The 16,951-nt window shown below is 46.8% G+C and overlaps 1 long non-coding RNA gene across 1 annotated transcript; it reads right to left on the bottom strand.

Annotated features, from left to right (window-relative positions):
* Nucleotides 1-11,792: 11,792 nt before the first annotated feature.
* On the bottom strand, nucleotides 11,793-16,060 carry LOC149359557 (uncharacterized). Its single transcript, XR_016288280.1, has 2 exons — nucleotides 15,994-16,060; nucleotides 11,793-11,956 (listed from the first exon to the last, which is right to left on the bottom strand). It is a non-coding gene; the product is annotated as an uncharacterized LOC149359557 (long non-coding RNA).
* Nucleotides 16,061-16,951: the final 891 nt, after the last annotated feature.

Below are 16,951 nucleotides of genomic sequence, written 5' to 3'. Positions count from 1 at the left end.
ATCCAGAGTCGTCAAGAGTGTAGTACGTGGATTGCCTGCAAGCGGGAAGGCGTTGCTGCCAGTAGCGAGGCGGTCACTGGTCAATGTCTTAAGGCTTAGCTGGTCGTATTTATAGCGGCGGCGATCCGCGCTATGCAGTGTAGTGCGTGTGCGGCAGTTTTTATTGGACCGGAGCTGCGGGGAGCTGGGCCTTCCGTGCACTTTTCGGGACTCGAGGACAGAGAGCCAGTTGTCTCAAAACATCTCGGTTGATTTCAGGAACAGAAGTGAGCTTTTGATGCGGTGGGTCGTAGCCCATTTAGAGAGAGAATTAAGACAGTAAGTATGAGCATGAGTTTACTTTAAAACAGTAACAAAACACCAGCACTGCACTTATATTACCCACCGCATGGCGCGGGTCTCTGGCGCCCACCATGGTATAAAGGTCACGGTTAATTGCGTGACCTCTCCTCCCTGTCGTAGCTGGGTTTAGCGCCTAGTTGAAAACCTGGGAAGGCTTCCCGATCATAACAGCTGTTAGCATTTTTCACTAACGCTCCTTCGTCGTATAAGAAACCGTTTAAATCGGTTCCGAGTCATTGTGTGTCTCATGCCACTAAAAGCAGTGCGTGTGTGCGCAACGACTCACATGCCGCTATCAAATCAAATCATTTTAATTAATTCATCTTCATTTGGTACATGAGTTTTCATTTCCTGTTCAATCTAAACACAGAGTGCTTGTTGGTTGTCTGGACAGCATGGACAGCATTGAATTTTTACTATGAGCGAATTTTATCTGCACGTTGATACGGGCGTTATTCAGAAACTTGTGCACATTGTTTTAGCCTTATGGTGTAGGCAAAGCTTTTTGTGGCGTGGACCCGGGCCCGCCGAAAGTTCAAATTTCGAGCTCCGACGGTGCTGTGTCAATCCTCAACACCGAGTACTTGGTTGTTTGTTTGTTCCGGAATCTGTTCGAATCTTGCGTATCCGCGTTCTTGTTTATGTCAAAACTAAGCGAGAAGCTACTTCCATCGTCGGTCTTTTCTGTTGTATGTTTCGGGTCTCGAGGGGTCAGTGCGTCGCCGCCGTTTAAACGGCGGCACCCGTTCATAAGAGCCACCAAACGACCGGGCTTTGTATCCACCGGTAATCAGGATCGATGCCGTTCAAAGCCCAGTGAAGCGCACCCCTGTATTGGGCGAGCAGATCAGCGTTCCTTTCACTTCACTCCCGCTCGGATAGTTACGCGGAGTTCGACGTTGTTCGGCAGTGCACCCATGAACGCCTTCCCGTTGGTTCGGCCCGGTTTTCCCCCCTTGGCTTCTCCGAGCCTATATCGTTCATTCCCCACACGTGAGGGCCAAGTCGTTTTCGGCCGAACTGCGTCTGTTTAACGACCGCGCGGCGGATATATCGTGTCGGCCCAGGCTTGAAGTGCCCTTTCCCTCGTCATGCGGCCGCTATCTCCTACACCCACTCGGGTGTTATTGTCTGCCCTAGTTTTCCGCACTCCTATAGCTACCTCTACCCTTTATTAGGGTTCGGAATCGTACTCCGTTGGCAAGCACGTTTTTAAGGCGGAAGCCTTTAATGCCTCATCGTTGTAAGCAGGAGTTGTCGACAGAAAATGTCACGCTTTTCAATTGGTCGAAATGCTCGTGACGTCACAGTGCGCGAATTTCAAATGGGGCCAATTGTACTTTGGCTAGTAACCATGCAACCAATCAAAGGGATCGTATAGTGATGCTCCAACTAAGTTGGACTGAGTTTAGTTAATTGCTTAATTAATCAATTAGCCTAATTAAGATAGAGGAGAATGAAGAGGTCATAAGAAAGAGGAAAAGAAAAGAAAAGAAAGACGCCCGCCGCAGCGACAACACCGTCCGCGGAAGAAGACGCTGCTGAAAAAAACAGATAAGTACGAAGCCGCGTTCGCTCTACCACCACACACTTCCCCACTCAGTTCGACGTTGCTCGTTTCATATACGTTGTGTCGAACATCCTAGGCAGTTCCAACAATTGACAGGTGAATGACAGAACACGATGGATAGAAATACAATAATATAAATATGAAATAGCCTAATTAACCTTTCTAGTTAGACCGCATAAATCAATAAAACCGAGAACGAAATTGGTCGAGTTGGGGAATCGAACCAGGGTCTCCGGAGTGCGATACGAGCACGCTAGCCACTCCATAATGCCAGCTGAATGGTTTGGAATGAACAAAGGCGCGTATAGCTAATACGGCGTCTTCGTTCACTCCCATCTTCCCCCTTTCCCTTACGGCGAGGTGCAGGTGTCCACCCAGATATGCGAGAGAGATACATTTCCTTTCCTCAAAAAATAAATTTACCGTCCAGCAAGGCGTACAGCCGAATTGGCGATGGCGTTCTGTGGACTCCCTGGCAGCGTTGCAAGACGCTGTCGCGTTCCACTCTTACAGGCGAAGCTTAACATATTAACCACACATCAGTAACACACGCAGACAGCCAATGGACGCGTCATTCGCTGGCAGCACTTGAATCATCATTCACAACCACATTCGTGACAGAATGCTGTACTAAGGCTTTCGCCTTGCACCACTTTAGTCGCCAAAGTGACTCCTAATTTTTTTTTTCGATCCAGCCTTTTCTGAGCAGGATAAGTATGGATGAGTTTGTGCAGGGGTAACAATAGAATAGCAGTGTACCGTATTTTCCGGTGTACAAGACGCACCCTTGTATAAGACGCACCCGCCATATATGCAGGCTGTCATTGAAAAAATTGGTATATAAGACGCACCCGTGTATAAGACGCACCCCAATTTGCCCAGTTAGGCTAGTGAGGCTTAATTAAACATGCTTATGCGACCATCGCAAAATGCACCGTGCGTGTGAGAAGTTCTTAAGCAACGCTAAGTTTAAGATCCCGGAAGTGGTCAACCCCGCCGTTTCATGATAAAGTTCACCTAAAAAAGTTACGCACGGCGGTCCCCGTAATGAAGTATTAACCATGTTACAACCGCGTTATTGGTAGTAAAATTTTTTCGGTGAAAAAAGCTTGAACATGAACCTGAGTAATTTCTGAACTCGCAAAAAAAAACACGAAAAATTCGCATATAAAACGCACCGTTGTATAGGACGCACAAGCAAGATTTTGAAAAAAACCCGCGTCTTATACACCGGAAAATACGGTATATACTCTGTATACCAGGCGTTATTGTGCTGGAATTTTTTTTTTCCGGGCCTGTTGCTGCTACGCTGATTCGTATACTGCTTTTGGGATTAGAACATCCAGCCTTTCTTTCATTTGTATTTAAAATGTATTTGTAGCGGGGATGTCACCTCGGTTGGGTGCGGGGAGCAAGCACGTGTGTGCTTCATGGACGAACCGATGTTTGTGCCCTATACCGGGTGTCCCAGCTAAATGTAACCAAACTTTTAAAAAAAGTCGAAGTGTCCTAGTCAAGTGAAACCAACTCAGGGTTGTTCATAGTCGCGTGGCCTAATCTTGAGTATTTTTTCGCTCTTCACAGGTAATTAATTAGTTATTTTTAATTAGCTAACTTTTTAATTATTAACTTCAGGAAGAAAGTGTCAATGCAAAAGTTTTCGATCACCTCGAAAAACCGCTAGTAGTGCTGTTTCCGTCAAGTTACGATTTACGTAGCTTCATTTATTGGCCTGAAAAAAAAGTTGTCACGTGACCAGCTGCTCGCTCACTTCTCTGCCCCAGTGTGCACCCAAAGTCTCACCGAGGAGAGGACTTCAGAAAAAATGGATTTTATTCTTTAAGGCGCGTCTTGGGACGTTAAAGTGGCAGAGTTGTCATGTGGAAGCTTTTTTCTTATTGTGCGGGTTATGGTTAAAGGCCGGTATAAAAACTACTTTACGTAAATATTGCTTTGCTGCAAATGTCTCAGTAAGGTGTTTCCCAAAGCGATCTACAACTTTTCCATTGACATTTTGTTCCTCAAGTCAATAATTAAAAAGTTAATTAATTAAGCTTAACTAATTAGTCAACCTTGAAGAACGAAAAAAACGCTGCAGACTAGGTCACGCGACTCTAAACAACCCTCATTTGGTTTCAGACGGCTAGGACACCCCGTGTTTTTTAAAAGCTTGGTTACATTTAGCTGGGACACCTGGTATATACGCTGTTCGCTTCGCGTGTTCCCATCTTTGTGCGCGCTCATGCGCGAAGGCCACTATACAGCTGCGCGGCGCATGTGCTTGGAGTTTGATGATTTTGACCTTTATACCACCTTGCTCAAATGTGGGCGGAGGAAGTAAAAAAAAAGAAGATATTTTTCATTCACCACAGAAGCCGAACACCAAACCCGAGCCTTGACCTGACCTGCAGCTCGGTCGCGCTCTTTGGCATGAAAATAATAATGCAGTCGAGCCTAGCTATAACGAAACGGTTTATAACGAAATTATGGATATAATGAAGGAATGACGATTCCCCTTGGAAGGTCGGTCAACACTCGCTATAACGAAGCTACGTCTATAACGAGGTAATCGACGGGCCCCCTCAACTTCGTTATAACGGGGTTCAACTGTGATAATAATAATAATAGCAGTAATAATAATAATCGCCATGCTGTCAGCTAACGCCGTAGTTTTTTGTGTGTACCAGGTGTGTTGAGATAGTATTTAAAAAAAAAAAAATTCAGCGGGGCACTTTGTTGACCTAAAGTGCGGTGAGGCGAAAGCCTTTAGCGCGGTGTTGCTGCATGTGTCACTGATATGTGGTTTAGATGTTAATTAAGTACACATTTCTTTGTGAATGTGAAATCCTGGAGACACTGGAGGGCGTTTGGGAGGCATCCGTCTGATTCGACGCCTTTCTGCAAACACTTTCCAGCGTCCTAGACAAGGAGAACTACATATGCGTTGGCAGGAAGTACACCGTTGCCACTAGCACGTTCGGCTGCGGAACGGAAGGATGGTGGTTCGAATCCCATCGTACACAAAGCTTTTTTCTGGTCTGACTAGAAAAAGCGTGACACCTCTGCTGACAACTTCTGTCGACAACGATGCGGCATTAAAGGCTTCCGCCTTGAAACCGAACACGGGGATAGTGTTAGGCGCTTGAAGCTGACATCACTGAGGTGTGTAGCGCCTCGAACAGTGCAAAGGCGCCAGGGATCGACGGCGATCAATGGAGCACGGGCGCGCAGTTTCGGAATTACCGCGGGATGTCGTGTCGTCGCTAGACGGCTTTGCATGCAAATTGTCCGCTCCGTATAATTGGCCCGTGTCGTGAAAGGAGTCGCTGTGTGCTTGCTCGGCTTGGCTCTTGCACAGATATCGACCGCCCCTCACTCCGATTCGTTTCGCTTCGTATCTCCTTTCGTAATCGCACGTGGTATCGTTTCCCCCCCCCCCCCCCCCCCCCCCCCTGTATCTCTGCATGCATAAACGGTGAGCCCGTTGTAACTTTTGGGTACCCGAGCGTGCCCAACACCGAAAAGCAGGCGGGCTTATAGCTTGCTGTTTTGGTTGGCACGTGTGGTTTAATGGCACCGAGTGGCGCGCGGGGTCTGTGGGCGTCATAGAACCGAGGGTCCGGATTAATTTCGACCATCTAAGATCAACTGGCATCGACATTACGAAGCAGGAATTCTAACCTGTGATGTCGTTAACGCTGTGGTATGGAAATTTAGCACAGCATGCATGGTCTAGATCTTATTTTTGTGGGATATACGCAGCTCCAGAATAGGACGCAAAAGCCTTGAGTCTGGGCTGGTTTCGCCCGGCAAGCAAGGACAGATATAAAAAGGCTGTTGTTTTAGAATAAAGGTCTACAGCGTATGTGTTGTCTTCCCGCTTCGGCGGCAACTGTGTTGGAAACCGAAACGAATGATAACGGAGACTCGCGGAATCCCCGCTCTTTATGCTGGCATCACGCACAATTGACAAATAATAAGAAATGCGCAACTTATTACGGCAATAGTGGAGTTGTTGCGACGTTGTTTTTTATGTTCGCTCTAGCCAGGAGTGGCTGTTTAAATGTATCATGCCCATATAGCGACCGAATTCCGCTTTTCTGGTTAGCCTTAGGGAGCAAAGGAAAAAAAAAAACGGGTCTTAACTATAGCTTCCTTTTAGCGCTCAATACCTTATAGTGTGCCCTAGTCGCGATTAGAGCAAACGAAACCCACGGTGCAATTGCGTATATATAAATAGAAGCTCGATCATTTGTTCCTTTGTTGATCCTTGTTTCTCTTTGACCGGCGTTTTACATAGGGGGGGAAGCAGAGCGAATTCATTGCGGAACACGTGGCTGCTGCTCCGATCGGCGCGCCACCGTGGGAACGGAAGTTTTACTATAAACGATTCCTGCGGGATCTCTAAATGCTCTCGATAGCTTTCTATACCTGGCCTCGGTGTGGCGCGCTATTTATGGGCCGTTCGTGTTGAGGGCGGCCGCGCGACCAACACCACCTAGACTGGCGGGGTTCAGCCAGCATCACTTAGTCTATAGTTGGTGTTGGCTAAATTCCGCCAGTAAAACAAATCCGCTTGTCGAGACGTTGGTCCGCGAACTGGGTCTCCCCTCCCAACACTCTTTCACGTTTTTTGCCCCAGAGTGGACTATATGACACTCCACAGCGGAGAGCTCTGGGTTATCTTGACCATCCGGGGTTCTTGAACTGTGCACGCGCGTAAATTTCGGTACATGGGCTATAGGTCCTGCACCACTGTCGCTCTCCGGTCTGAAATTTTGCTGCCGTCAGCTCCTTAAACTATTCTGGCAAACTATAGTTACGCTGTATAAGCTAAAAGAGAAGCAATGGAAACGACAGAAATGAAGGCTTGCACGTACTTTAAAGTTGCGTGTCTTCAAACAGCATTCAACCACCTTGAGCCTTTATTAATCCTGATTAATCGGAAGTTAGCGGACAACTTGCTTTCAAGTGTCAGGTAATCAGGCGCATTGAATTCCTCTCATCACCTCGCGCCATGTTTTCAGACCGGCAGCTCAGATAGTGCATACCATTTGTGCGTGGTTCTCTCTTTCGCACGATCGTCAGTTTTTTTTTTTTTTCGCTTTTTAGGTCAGTAGTTCGCCCGCTACGTAATCCTGTGTCGCTTGTGCTCTCGCACGCTTGCGCATAAAGGCAGCGAACCTTTCTATATCCGTTGCAAAACGCTAGTTCAGGAGTTTGAACGGCGAAGCCCGCGCCGTATTATTCTGACCGCGTGCGACTGCACTATCTATATTCGCGATACAACTTGTCTGCAGAATTGTCTGCAGAAATTCAGAACCGCCGCACGATATTCCTCCACGACGTAAAAGTAGTCCGTTGTTAAAACTCCTCTCCTCACCATTGTTTGGTGAGAAGCTAATCGTAAGAAAAAGAATATAAGGCCTAGAGTTTTGGTTTCTGGCTTGTTTAATGTAGTCCAGTATTAAAAAGCTGATCTCATTTACTGCTGTAATTGGCCAGCGGATTAAAACAGGACACCGCAGACCGTGGCCCATTGTTAATTGATTTTTTTTTTTAAGTTGTATCCTAGTATAGTCCCTCTTTCATTTAAAAGCTGTTTGGTGTGCCTTTCATATTACCGCCTTCCTATCCCTAAATTCTTTGAAACGCAAGTGTAGCATGTCGATGCATTTTTCTTGTCTCCAAATTTAAACAGCGCTAAGTTTTCATACGAATACACAGATAGACATGACACCCTGACATGACATTTCTACTCTGGCTAGATTCTTCCTGTTTTATTTTTTTTTTCATTGCAGAGCCTTTCTCTCTCTCTCTCTCTCTCTCTCTCTCATCCTGTCGCCTTCGGTTCGCACTATTGCTGCCTTGCTGCTTTGCAGCAGTTCATTTGCCAGGTTACAGCAGAAGAAAAAAAATAAAGGTCCATCAAGGAGGGCCAGGTGCGTCGCGACTGTCAGCACCCTGTACTCTTCGGCGGCGCGCCGCGAGACGACGTGTTTCTCGTCCTTGGCGCGTCCCGTCGAAATCGGAATGTCGACATGTGCCGGCGACCTCCGCTCCGTCGCGCGTCCCCATTATTCGTCGCCGCCGGGGCTTGGCGGATCCCACGCCTAGCGCACCCCCCGTCAATCGTGGCTCGATACCCGTCGTCCACGTCGCGTCCCTGATTCGGCAACGACGGCGACACAAGCGGCGGGGCGTTGAACTACGCGACGCCGCCTATTATTATTATGCGCACGGAGGACTGAGTGGCCTGCGAGAGGGTATTAGCCTGTTTTTCTCTGTCTTTCTCCCCTGTCTGTGTCGTGATAACTTCCTTTGATGGATGGTTGCCGAGTACGTGTATTAGGGCGCAGTCGTATATGTGTGACCCGTTTCTGTTTCGTTCGATGGGTGTATTCGCTTTCATGCCACAGGAGACTGGCCTGTCTGATGGGTTATTAGTGCTTGAATTCAGCGTATCACCCTGCTGTCAAATCTGCGTGCTTTCTCTAATGGAGGATTGTTTTACGGGTCTGTCACGGAAGGTTGGCTGCTTTTTGTTCCGTTGGTGGCTCGGTACCGAGTTTTTGGTTGCGTAATTTCTGCATTCAAGCTTTTGTGGGTTTGGGGGGATTTAACGTCCCAGAGCGACTGAGGCTATGAGAGACGCCGTAGTGGAGGGCTCCGGAAATTTCGACCACCTGGGGTTCTTTAACGTGCACTGACATCGCACAGCGCACGGGCCTCTAGAATTTCGCTTCCATCAAAATTCCTTTTATTGTATTCGGAGAACCAAAGCGCCTTTGGTAATCACGGCGCCTGACATGCAAGCTTCAGATACGATTCATATTCGAATTTATGCGCTGTAGTTTTTTTTTTTTTCCGCGTGTTGGTTTGGGTTTCTGTCGCCGTGTGTCCGGCAATGATGGCAGTCGTGTTGCTCCTGTCGGATGTCATTGATCGTCTGGAAATGGGTACACGTCATAATCTCGCAAGGCTCATTATTTGGAGCGTGCAACTTTTGATTGTACGTAAACGTGTAGGGCGTTGGGTTTCATAACTTCAAAAACCGAAACTGAATTTTGGATCGAGCCCGTTTAGAAGTTGCTATATATGAAGTGAAGTGAAGTTTATTTTGACATCGATTTGTCAGAGGTGACGGGACAAAAGGCAATTCATTTTTTGCCTGACGTGGCCCCGTCACCCGTTACATTGCTCAGGGGGGTGGCAAATTACACAGTAAAGTACACAAAGCAAAAAACAAGAAAAGTAACAGCATCGCACACGTACTACATGAATTACATGTAACGATCAATGAGTTACACATAATTAACAGATGCAATGAAAAATGAAGGAAACAACAACGCATAGCTAAAATGTCTCTAGGACAAAACAAAAAAATTGAAATAGCAAACAATGAGATACACAGAATTAACATACAGGCAAGGGGAGAAATAGCACGCAAACCAAAAACAATGAAAACTGCATCGCATGCCTCCTACGTCTTTAGGACAACAAAACCAAAAATAGCGAACCTGGACATACACCCACTGAGTAAAAAAACAAACAAAAAAACTAGAAACTATATCAGCGCAGTGTGCGAATACGGTTTCAAAGAAAATCGCGGATATACTTCGACGGGAGGGCTTGGTGGAACGACTTTTCCGAAAACTAAAAAAGTGAATATAGAATAAAAATGACAGTCGATTACTTACGTTTTGCTGCTGTTTCGTACTGCCAGAGTGCAAAAAACACTTTTGAGTGATTTTCGTCTCTGATATCACGCGGCGATGACGTCAGGCAGTCAGAATTGGGGACGAAGGCTTCGGTATAGCAAACGGATTGTGGGGGAACATATGCCCTCAACGAAACACTCGGCGACAACGACAGTGACACGCGCACTTATGACACATTCGGGACCATGTGTGACCGCGGCTCTCAAAGTGTGACGCGGTACTTTCCACATGACAGGGCTGCAGTAATATAAGGATACTATTGCAGTTCTATTATTTTTCGACCTTCGTAACTAGGGGAAGCCCCGCATCACCCCCGTTATCGCCGGATGATGAGCCGCTCACTGCGGGGAGATTGCATCGATGAAGTAAATCCCAGTAAATAGACTTTTATACCATACTGACGCTAACGTCCATTAATTGTTAAACACTATCGTAAGCATCGTAGAAAGGCACACGTGTGCTCCCGGTCGTTCGAGAGGAAACTACGGACGCGTTGCGGGACTTTCTTCATGAAGCACGACTGAAAACAATGACGTCGTGCTCCTGTTGTAGTAATGGAACAAGGCCAGTTGAAATGCGCGCCTATAACTAATCCTAGCTTCGAGCACTCATCTGGCGGAAAAGGATATTTTCACGAAAGATACAAGCGGTGAAGAAAGAGGTTGCTCGTTTTTTTTTTTTCCTAAAATGAAGGTATATATATGTATGTATGTGCTATGATTAGCGTTTTATTGTGATTGTGGAGTATAGTGTATGTTTCAGCGTCAGCGTGATCGCCTGGATCGGGTGGCCTATTACATATAGAATAAATTCAAACAAATGCAACATTCACGCAAAGTTTCATGCCTTCGTTGGGGACAAAGCTTTTAAAGCTGGCGCCTGTACGCGCTGTCGGGCTGTCGGGGATATATGGGCCTCCTTACGGCCCATTGTTGCGCTCGGTACGCGTGACAGTTCGTCAGCTGTGCGATTGTATCGGCAGCCCGGCCCGAGCGACGGGCCCGTGTAGTGGTGGCTGGGGCCGTGTGCGCCTGGATCGGCGAGGTCGGACGGGGCCCGCCCTTGCGGTGGCCTCCGCACGTGCGTCTGTAGCGCCAGCGAGTCGGCGCTTTGTGCTGCGAAAGTCGGTCAATATCTCTCGATGCTCTTTGTTGCTTTCCTCTCTGAACGGGAGCAGCGGCGTGTGGTAGTTTCGTTGTCTGTGCTCCGCTGTTACGGTCTCGAAAAGGAGGTGGTGCCGCTTGATGTCATGCCGTCGAGACGAAGCCTGCTACTGGGGCGCAGTTGGCGCAACGGAGCTGCAGGTACGCTTTTCACGTGTCTCAAGGCGCTTTGCTTCGGAGGAGCTGCAGGGGAATTCGTACGTACCGTCTCTCATAAGCGCAGTGCTTCTTCTCACAGCGGGTAGCAATGAAACGGGCACGCATGATGTGGGCATTTAGGTGTCAGTAGTATGTAGTGTTCAACATCGCAAAGTTGCACTTCGTCTTGTAGACAATGCAGTGGAGGATTCGAGATTAACGGAGACTCTTAGAATACAGGGACCGTACTAGTTAGGGGGATGAGGTCCCTTATAAAAATTTCTATAGAAAGTCCATAGACTGTCTATAGACTTTAGTCTATGAAGTCTATAGACTGTCTATAGACAAATCCTTTAGACTGGTCTATAGACAGTCTATAGATTTATGGCCATACACTTTTAGTAGACTTTTGTCTATAGACAGTCTATAGACAAATGTCTACTGAAAGTCTATAGATCTATAGGAAGTCTATAGACACATGTCTATAGACAGTCTATAGACGATCTATAGACTTATGGTCATACATTTCCTATAGAGTTGTCTATAGACCGTCTATAGACACTTGTCTATAGACGGACTATAGACGACCTATAGACTTATGGCCATGGACTTCCTGTAGATTACTGTCTATAGACAGTCTACAGACAAAAGTCTACTGGTCCAGTAGACATATGTCTATAGACTGTCTATAGACATTCCATAGGTGTGTGGCCTGGCAGTGCTGTAACTTTTGTCTATAGACAGTCTATAGACCTCTGTCTACTAAACTATTAGTAGACCGTTATCTATAAACCGCCTATAGACAGTCTACAACCACTGAAAAAAGTCACCAGAGTTCACAAATGACAATCAATATAGTTACAAATTTAGTTTTATTTCCAAGCTATCCAGGCCGGGAATATGCAATACATGGACCATAAGAATGCACAATAACATAAATGTTGAAAGTAACAGTCCCGCTAGTTTCCTCAGAAGCATTCTTGCGGCCTGTTGTCTGCAGTCAATCATCCGGGCATGTTCACCTGTACAGCACGAAGGAAAAAAATAACAGAGGAACTGAAAAAAAAAATTCCCATACCATCTCTACTCATGTGCTTTACAATGAAAGGCATATCCTGGCTATGCCATTCTAGAAAGGCAATCTTGATCTTTTGGTTTGGTTTTATGGGGTTCAAAGACCCAAGGCGACACAGGCTACAAGACGCTGAAGTGAAAGGCTGCGGAATAATTTCGGCCAACTCTGCAGAGTACACAGGCCTTTAGCATTTTGCCTCTATTAAAATGCGACCGCATAGGCCGGAATCGAACCTGCATCTTTCAGGTCGCCAGACGAACATGATAGCCACTGAGCTATCACGCCGGCGCAATCATTTCAGTAAATACACGACAGATTATAAGTGTCTTCATAAAACATTGTAACAAAGACCCGTAATCGATCCCTGGAGTACTCTACTCTGAATCCAGTACTGATACTGATTTCTGTATGGCAATCCTTTTACATTATTTGTAACAGAAGACATTGAACAATTGTGCCACATATCTGCATTGACTCGCAAGGAGGTGTTAAGAATGCCACCTCCATAATATGCAGATTCAGCGCACCTTACACATGGATCCAAAAAGAAGAATATTGCAGCATTTATTCTTAATAAGGGAGTAATTACTCATTGGCATCCACCCAAGCGCAGCCATACGGCTACAAAGGAAAGCTATACAGCTTTCTCAGAAACTTCGTAGTTAAAGAAAAGTTCGTCCTGGTCCGGGGTTCGAACCCGGAACCACCGCCACACCGGAGCAGTCGCTCTACCAATTGAGCTAACCGGGACGGCAAGCTTATGGTAGGGCGAGAGCGAATTGATCAGTAACTCGAAGTGGGAAGAGTGTTGGTCAAATGTTTAGGGGAATCCCCCAAGGTGGAGTAGATTTCTAATAAGGGAGTAATTACTCATTGGCATCCACCCAAGCGCAGCCATACGGCTACAAAGGAAAGCTATACAGCTTTCTCAGAAACTTCGTAGTTAAAGAAAAATTCGTCCTGGTCCGGGGTTCGAACCCGGAACCACCGCCACACCGGAGCAGTCGCTCTACCAATTGAGCTAACCGGGACGGCAAGCTTATGGTAGGGCGAGAGCGAATTGATCAGTAACTCGAAGTGGGAAGAGTGTTGGTCAAATGTTTAGGGGAATCCCCGAAGGTGGAGTAGATTTCTAATAAGGGAGTAATTACTCATTGGCATCCACCCAAGCGCAGCCATACGGCTACAAAGGAAAGCTATACAGCTTTCTCAGAAACTTCGTAGTTAAAGAAAAATTCGTCCTGGTCCGGGGTTCGAACCCGGAACCACCGCCACACCGGAGCAGTCGCTCTACCAATTGAGCTAACCGGGACGGCAAGCTTATGGTAGGGCGAGAGCGAATTGATCAGTAACTCGAAGTGGGAAGAGTGTTGGTCAAATGTTTAGGGGAATCCCCCAAGGTGCCGTCCCGGTTAGCTCAATTGGTAGAGCGACTGCTCCGGTGTGGCGGTGGTTCCGGGTTCGAACCCCGGACCAGGACGAATTTTTCTTTAACTACGAAGTTTCTGAGAAAGCTGTATAGCTTTCCTTTGTAGCCGTATGGCTGCGCTTGGGTGGATGCCAATGAGTAATTACTCCCTTATTAGAAATCTACTCCACCTTGGGGGATTCCCCTAAACATTTGACCAACACTCTTCCCACTTCGAGTTACTGATCAATTCGCTCTCGCCCTACCATAAGCTTGCCGTCCCGGTTAGCTCAATTGGTAGAGCGACTGCTCCGGTGTGGCGGTGGTTCCGGGTTCGAACCCCGGACCAGGACGAATTTTTCTTTAACTACGAAGTTTCTGAGAAAGCTGTATAGCTTTCCTTTGTAGCCGTATGGCTGCGCTTGGGTGGATGCCAATGAGTAATTACTCCCTTATTAGAAATCTACTCCACCTTGGGGGATTCCCCTAAACATTTGACCAGCATTTATTCTTATAACCGCTATAGAAGAAGCGCTTCAAAATACCCTGCGTGAAGCCTGGTATACCCGGCCAAATTTTTAACTGGCTCTGGTGTTGCATCGCTAAATGCACCTTGTAAAAAAGGTGCCTTTTAGCTACACTGCTGGCATATTCATGCTGTAATTTGACGAGTGAAATGTCATTTCGTGGTTCCTTTTTGTCCATATAATGTTTGAGTGCAGCACTTGCGTGTTTAGATCGACGTTATCAGAAATATTCGTCTGCCACTACAACAGCTGAAACAAGCGGCAGACGCAGCAATGAATCTGGTCCATATGGCCTCATCCTCTGGGTAAACTACCACTCCTTTCATGGCGGACAAGTCGTTTACCTAGAGTAAGTGCAAATGCGCCACCAGAACCATTGGTGCGTATTCCGCTTGTTTCGGCTGTTCGTAGCAGCAGACGATGAATATTTCTGATAACTTTGATCGAAACACGCAAGTACTCCACTCAAACGTTATATTAACAAAAAGAAACTATGAAATGCCATCTCACGTGTCAAATTACAACATGAATATGCCAGCAGTGTAGCCAAAAGGCACCTTTTTTACAAGGTTCATTTATCGATGCAACACCAGAGCCAGTTAAAGATTTGGCCGGGTGTACGTAAGCCGATACTCAAACGGGCACAAGCTATACAAAACCAGCAGGCAGAAGCGACCAGTTCACCACAGATTTGCGCCTATAACTTGAAGCACAAAGACGGAACAGCATACTCATACATCTGCGCGTGCTTTTAGAAATAAGCGGGTTGCAGCGCTTCCATGCCGCGCTCATTATTCAGAAAACCCATACTGCACACAGAGGCTGCAGCTGCGCCGTTTCAAAAGCAGTCGCGAGTTTAAGACAACAAATTACTGTCACGATAAAATACCGTCTGAAATTCAATTAATTTTTCCTTCAAGTGCAGCCCCAACAGCGCCGTAAAGAGGTTTGTTTCTTGCATGGAGGTAGCCTAACCCAACGCTGCTAGAAAAATCAACGAAAGCATTGAACGCGCTCAAAGTAGGAAGTATTTAAATGAAACAATTAACGCTTTCAACAGGTGCAGCTATAATAACACGAGAGCTTAATTTAATTTTAGGCGCAAATAAGCGGCGAATTACATCGGCGCTTTCGTAAGTTAGCAGTCTGAAATCAGAAACACATACTTTGCCTCTCGCGCAAATGGTATTAGAGAAATCTGTGCACGCGTGAGCGGGATTCATGAACGAACCACTCGGAAAGAAATGTAAGCCACCTCTTGTCGAGCCGACCTTTACCCAGCTTTCAAAATGAAGTGCCCGCAGGCGAGCGGGGGCGGCCAACGGCTCTGATGACAGACATGGAGGAATCCGTACGTGTGCAACGACGGGGAGACGGCATGGAGCTCGTGGGTTCTTCGCACGCCGGCCAATCGCGCGGGCAATGAATTTTATACCATCACACTAAAAGCATTCCTTCAGCGCTGCTTAACTACAACTTTGACAAACGTCTCGCGCTCCAGTCTGTAGCGTTACAAGACACCTTTGCTGAAACGTCGGCGCCCACGACGCGCACCGAGCGAGCGTCCATACGTAGGAAGGAAATGCACACCTCAAAAAGAACAGCACTCCAAGGTCCAGACAGGCGATAACACAAAGATTAGAAAATAAATGTAATCTACCACAGAACGAGAGTGTATGTAAGTACGTTTTCGGAGGTGCAAAGTAAATTGAGCTCACACGGCGCTAACTACCGCACAGTTCCATTTCGGCCGTCATTCACAGGCTAAACGACATTTCTGGCCGCGCGTCTACCTTGAAACACGAAAACTCTAGTAGACAGCTCGCGAGGAGCGGCTTATCATCAAGGGCATCGCACAGACTGCCTTTCCGCGCGTTAGTAAAGACAGCGGCACAGAGACAAGCGGCATTAGTCGAGAACCCGATGGCTTCCGCCTCAGAAACGAAGATAGGACGTTTGTCACTGCGCACATAATCTGTTCTGCACACACAGCTCTGCTTAGAGTGGTTTAGGAGACCAAATGAATAAAATATAAACGTATAGACTTACCGTAAGCGGACGATGCAGCTGGATTTTGAAGAAAACGTAATCCGCGAAAAAAACGCTGACGCCACCGATACAGCCACGCACAGGGTTGTTTGCAGCCCGAATGATTTTCCGCCGTCTCGCGGTAAAACGGTAAAACGTGAAACAGAAACCCATTTCACGGTCGTATCTTTATCGCTCGCAATCTTGCCGTGTGCAGCTTGATCTGATATCTAAGACCACAGAAGGCAACTGGTTTATAAGCGTAAATTCTTCGCATACCCTCTAAAAACCTTATTGGTTTCGTGAAAAGAGAACCGAAAGAGAAGCGGTGGCTCAGCGGTTATGGTGCTCGGCTGCTGACCCAAAAGACGCGGGTTCGATCCCGGCCGCGGCGGCTAGAATTTCTTTGGAGGAGAAATTCTAGAGGCCCGTGTACTGTGCGATGTCAGTGCACGTTAAAGAACCCCAGGTGGTCGAAATTTCCGGAGCCCTCCACTACGGCGTCTCTCATAGCCTTAGTCGCTTTGGGACGTTAAACCCCATAAACCAAACCAAACCAAACCGAAATCTAACTGCTTGACTGTATACGCGCCGCATCTCCCACCGAATAGTATGTGGTACAATTCTCAAATAATAATTATAATGTTGCATAGCATAACGTCTTTTTTGCGTGTGTTCGTGTTTAGAAAACTGATATGCTCGACATCAGCGTGTCATCGGCTCCGAAGCAACAGGTGCAAGGGTAGGAACGAAAAAATACTGCCTTTCTGATTGTTGCGTCGGTGAACTTATTCACGTGAATACAAACTGCAAAGGTATAAATGGGAGATGTTAATCGCACAGAGGACCAGGCTCTTTGAGACTATTCTGAGGTGTTTCTAAGCGATGGGCGCTTCCTTGAATTCTCACACCCGTCTTTCCCCCTTTATTTTCAGGACGTTTTAAAGAGAAATGTAGAAGCGTTGATGAAATGTGTCTG

The sequence above is a fragment of the Amblyomma mixtum genome, chromosome 2, assembly GCF_055824585.1.
Source record: "Amblyomma mixtum isolate Tamu chromosome 2, ASM5582458v1, whole genome shotgun sequence".
Classification (NCBI taxonomy): domain Eukaryota; kingdom Metazoa; phylum Arthropoda; class Arachnida; order Ixodida; family Ixodidae; genus Amblyomma; species Amblyomma mixtum.
Note: the sequence above shows the minus strand (reverse complement) of the source record. Positions and strands in the feature narration are given on the sequence as shown.